The following is a 5,541-nucleotide window of genomic DNA, read 5'->3' as shown; positions in this document are numbered from 1 at the left end:
AACTTCCCTGGAGGCAGGCGTAAGTCAATGCAGACATGACGCTGCACTAAATGTCTTCAAAAAAAAAACAAAAATAGCAAATCTGTAGCTACAGTATTGGGAACTTTGTTTGCATACCCAGTGGGATCTGTGTCCTGCGAAGAGTTAGGGAGCTGTTTTGCAGTTGACTTACAAGAAATCTTGTTTAAGTGGTCATTCAAGACCCTCAGTTGGATATTGAACTCGAGTTGGAAAAGGTGAGTCTGGTCTCAAAATGGAGAGCCATTATCCAAAGGAACCAGACCAGTTGAGAAAAACTGTTTATTGGAGGTTTGAGCTTTGAAACTACAGATGATAGTTTAAGAGAATATTTTGAGAAATGGGGCACACTTACAGATTGTGTGGTGATGAGAGGCCCCCCCAAAAAAGTTCCAGAGGCGTTGGTTTTGTGACTTACTCATGTGTTGAAGAGGTGGATGCAGCTATGTGTGCTCGACCACAAAAGGCTGATGGGCGTGTAGTGGAACCAAAGAGAGCTGTTTCAAGAGAGGATTCTGTGAAGCCCGGTGCCCATCTAACAGTGAAGAAAAATTTTGTTGGTGGTATTAAAGAAGATACAGAGGAATATAATTTGAGAGACTACTTTGAAAAGTATGGCAAAATTGAAGCTATAGAAGTTATGGAAGACAGGCACAGTGGGAAAAAGAGAGGATTTGCTTCTGTAATTTTTGATGATCATGATACAGTTGATAAAATTGTTGCTCAGAAATACCTATTAATGGGAATAACTGTGAAGTGAAAAAGGCCCTTTCTAAACAAGAAATGCAGTCTGCTGGATCGCAAAGAGGTCGTGGAGGTTGATCTGGCAACTTTATGGGTCATAGAGGCAATTTTGGAAGTGGTGGAGGAAACTTTGACCGTGGTGGAAACTTTGGTGGAAGAGGAGGCTATAGTGGTGGCGGTGGTGGCAGCAGAGGTTGTTATGGAGGTGATGGTGGATATAATGGATTTGGAGGTGATGGTGGCAACTATGGCGGAGGTCCTGGTTACAGTAGGAGAGGAGGCTATGGTGGTAGAGGACCAGGATATGGAAACCAAGGTGGTGGAGGATATGATGGTTACAATGAAGGAAATTTTGGCGGTGGTAACTATGTTAGTGGTGGGAACTATAATGATTTTGGAAATTATAGTGGACAACAGCAATCAAATTCTGGACCCATGAGAGGGGGCACTTTTGGTGGAAGAAGCTTGGGCAGTCCCTATGGTGGTGGTAATGGACCTGGTGCTGGAAGTAGTGGCTATGGTAGCAGAAGGTTCTATAAAACTCAGCAGAAAAGGGCTGCGAGGAGTTGTCAGGAAAGCTGCAGGTTACTTTGAGACAGTCGTCCCAAACCCATTAGAGGAACTGTAAAAATTTGCCACAGAAGGAGAGATGAATCATAGTCAGAAAAGTTACTGCAGCTTAAACAGGAAACCCTTCTTGTTCAGGACTGTCATAGCCACAGTTTGCAAAAGTGAAGCTATTGATTAATCCAATGTAGTGTCAATTAGATATACATTCCTGAGGTCTTTTATCTGTTATATCGTTTTCTTTTTATTTTCATTGCATCAGATATATTGCCCTGTAAATTGTGGTAGTGGCTCCAGGAATAAAGAATTAGAAATTTTTAACTTTTCAATATTTGTGTAGTTCAGTTTTTCTACATTTTACTACAGAAACTTTAGCAAAATGCAGTTTGGGAGGTGTTTCCTTGTAAGTTAATAAGTAAAGAAGATTATTGTTAATTACTATTTTGTATGAATTTTGCTAAAGTTAACTGTAAAGAAACACCTGCTGACTTGCAGTTTAAGGGGAATCTATTCTCCCATTTCTAAACCATGAAATGAATGAGCACTGACATGTGGAGAGAATAGATATTTATATGTTTGTAACGTGTGTTTTAGATAAATAGAATTGGGTATATAAACTAGCATATTTGTGAACTTAATAGCATTAAGATTTAACTTCAAATGAAAAAAATCTCAAAATTCCTATTTGGTTTTTGTGCATTTTCTTTCAAAATGTAATCCTATGACTTTAGTGTGTTAGTTGTGTTGAGAGCTTTTGTTTAGTACATCATCATTCTACGTTTACCTTGGTCACATGTTAACTGCTGCCATGATTTTATTTGGGTGTAAAAAATGTCTACTGCCCTTTGTTTAAATTCTGGAAAGGGGTAGTGGATGTTCTCCTTTCCTTCTATTATAAAAAAAATTCTTAAGGATTTTGAAAATACAGAAACACTAGGCCTGCTAAATCTGAACAAATTAGTGGCTACCTTTCGTTTTTCTTTTTCTAATTATTTATTTACTTATTTATTTATTTACTTTTTATTGAGTCACCGTGAGAACAGTTACAGAGCTTTCAGGTTTAAGTCTCAGTCATACAATGATCAAACACCCATCCCTTCACCAGTGCACATGTTCCACCACCAAGAACCTCAGTATGGCCCTCATTCCATCCCCACCCTGCCTGTGTGGCAGATAACTTTCACTTTACTCTCTCTTTACTTTGATTACATTTAATGTTTTGACAGAAAACCCACTATTATTATTTGGAATTTTCCCCCAACAATCAGACCTGCTGAAAAGGCATCATTAGATCATTTGTTTTCTGTTGCTGATAATGAAGGGTATATGATGTTGCACGGCTGAGACAGCAGCCACGCATTTTTGGAATTCTGGTATTTCAGTAATTAAGTCCAGAGGTATTTGTGCCAGCAGCCACTGAGTTCTGAGATAGGTTTGTGTGCCTCTGGGATCATGGCTGTTCAGGAGCGGAGGAGCTGTTCGTGGGCGGCCTCTCAGGGTCCCATTTGGGCAGGAAGCAGGGCCAGTTCTGCACCCCCTCGCCCCCCACACACACATCCCGAGACTTCCCGAGTGCCCTATCACTGCAATCTCCTACCTCTATGTCCACTTGGCTCTGAAAGGTGGCAGTCGCCATGCTGCCACAAAGGAGAAAAAGCCAAGGGACAAAAACCCTTCTCCGCCCCAGAGCTGTCTCCCAGCCTCCTCTAGTTGGAATCCTGGCAACACTGAGCTTCTACTAACATGGCTCTGGTATGTGGGGACCAGGACTATTTCTCCAAACCGCATGGGGGCACTGGAACTGGGAAGCTCCATCCCAGCTTCCAGCCCACCCCTGACCCCAGAAGGTATGCCCTCAACTCGCCCTCGGTACTATCTTGCTGCACTCAGCAGTGAAGAATCTTGGCTGGCGGGCACCATGCACCGGAGAATGCTCTGGACCCCAGATTGAGCTGATAACACTGGGGTTCTCCAGATGTTTTTCTTTTTAGAGCACAAGACAAGTCTTGAGTTATTTTCCTTGGTTTAATATATATTTTTTGATACAAGCTCTCAGGGCAAGAGAATAAAAATCATGCATTGTTGAATCCTTACCTGGCTGGCATACTTTTGTGTTTGTACTTTCTACATTTTACTGTATGAAGAGGAGAATCTAGGTATAATTATCTCAGAGTATGCAGTGTAAAAGTAGCATAGTCGCTTAATACAAGTTTCTCACTTCCCAAAGACTTCATTAAAATTTAGATAGTATGAGTTTATTCAGATTCCCAAAGAACACTTACTCTTGTGTGTATACTTAAACCTGAATCATATTGATATGAGTTAATTTGTTGGGACCTGATTGAGAAGTTATTAGACAATAAGGTCATAATACATAAATATCTATGTCTGCTGTTTTGTGCCAGCTAGTGTTTTTAATTTCATTCAAACCCTAAGCAAGTGCCCTGCTGTTAACTTCTTCAGCAGTTGAAATGTGAATTTAAGATTTCTTTGTTTTAAGGCAGTGTACTGGGCAAAAAACAAGCAATAAAAAATTAAAATGGGGGAAAAAGACCCTCAGTTGTTAGCAGTCCTTAGCTCTTTTCTCAAAACCATACAGCTATGGGTTTATGGGGGAACAAGGGGATGGATATCTTAGAAAGAAAAATAAAATCCTATCGATGATTTCTCGAAGTACCCAAGATCTTCATTTGCACTGGTGAATCCATTTTCTCCAAGCTTTGAAGGGTTCTGAGAAATGCCTCCATCTGACTCCTAGCAGCCCACTGACCAGTGTTAATAAAATGGTCTTATTTAGAAAAGCTATATATTTTGGGAGGTGTTCACTATATTCAGTATTATTACCACCACATACATATTTCATGTTCCCAGGAAGAAAATACATCAAAATACCAGTGGTTACATTAGCATGGTGATTTCTCCCAGTGCATATGTATTACTTTATTATGTTAAAGGGAATAATAAACTTTGCAGGGGAGAGACCGTATTCATGAGTGGTTCTGTTTCAATACTTTGTCTAGTGGAAGCATGCAGTAGATGCTGTTTGGAATGAGCAACCCTCATGAAGCGATGCAGATGCAGGATTTCTCATCTGCACACAACTTCACCTATATGCTGCAAACCCTGCTTAGTAGATGCCCAATGCTATTCTTTCAAAATTATTTTCATTAGATTTCTTATAAATTATTTTTTGGCCATTTTAGAGTCAAGTATAAATGTAAAAATATGAAGAATAGACCATGATAATGTTTTAAGTGACAATAAAGACATTTTCACCATGGCAATGTTTCAGATTACCATAAAGATATAGTTTACATAAGCTCCTTAGAAAATTCTGGACTGCATTCTTATAGACTTGAATTTTTTTTTGATTTTTGGGTCACACCTGGCAATGCATAGGGGTTACTCCTGGCTCTCCACTCAGGAGTCACCCCCGGCAGTGCTCAGAGGACCATATATGGGATGCTGGGAATCTAGGAATCGAACCCGGGTTGGCTGCGTGCAAGGCAAACGCCCTACCCGCTGTACTATTGCTCCAGTCCCCAGACTTGAAAGTTGTTTTTTTTTTGCTTTTTGGGTCACACCCGGCAATGCACAGGGGTTCCTCCTAGCTCTGCACTCAGGAATTACCCCTGGCGGTGCTCGGGGGACCATATGGGATGCTGGGGATCGAACCCGGGTTGGCCGCGTGCAAGGCCAACGCCCTCCCCGCTATGCTGTCACTCCAGCCCAAGACTTGAAAGTTTTTAATTTTCAGTGTTTTGATTACATTTTACATGTGCAAGAGAAATAGGTGACCCTTATCAGTTGAGGTAAGTATCAACGTTAGCAAAAATTGCAAAAATTCTGATTTAATTCTGATGACCCTAGACTTCCCTGCAGAGATAAATAAACCTGAAAATTCTTGTACATGTGTGTTCGATGCTGAGTCCCAGAAGAAGAAGAGGAAACATGTGTGTGTGCGTGTGTGTGTGTGGTGCTGAAGGATAGCATGGGAAGGGAAAAGACACAAGTTGAAGCAGTGGTAGTTGAACTATTCTTACCTTGCTAGAAGGACCATCAAAATCTCACCCTGGCAGTTTGCACCATGGCCAACTCATTTTTATGCTTTTGTCAATTTCTTTTCTTTTATTCCTCTCCCCATATTTTTTACCTTTGACTTGGGTTGATTTTCCCCTTCCTCTGCTAATACAGGTGTCTGCCATTGACTGG

The 5,541-nt window shown here is 40.8% G+C and overlaps 1 pseudogene; it reads left to right on the top strand.

Annotated features, from left to right (window-relative positions):
- The first annotated feature begins 253 nt into the window (after positions 1-253).
- Positions 254-1,356, top strand: LOC101541206 (heterogeneous nuclear ribonucleoprotein A3-like; annotated as a pseudogene).
- Positions 1,357-5,541: the final 4,185 nt, after the last annotated feature.

The sequence above is a fragment of the Sorex araneus genome, chromosome 1, assembly GCF_027595985.1.
Source record: "Sorex araneus isolate mSorAra2 chromosome 1, mSorAra2.pri, whole genome shotgun sequence".
Lineage (NCBI taxonomy): Eukaryota > Metazoa > Chordata > Mammalia > Eulipotyphla > Soricidae > Sorex > Sorex araneus.
This window is presented reverse-complemented; position numbering and strand designations above follow the sequence as displayed.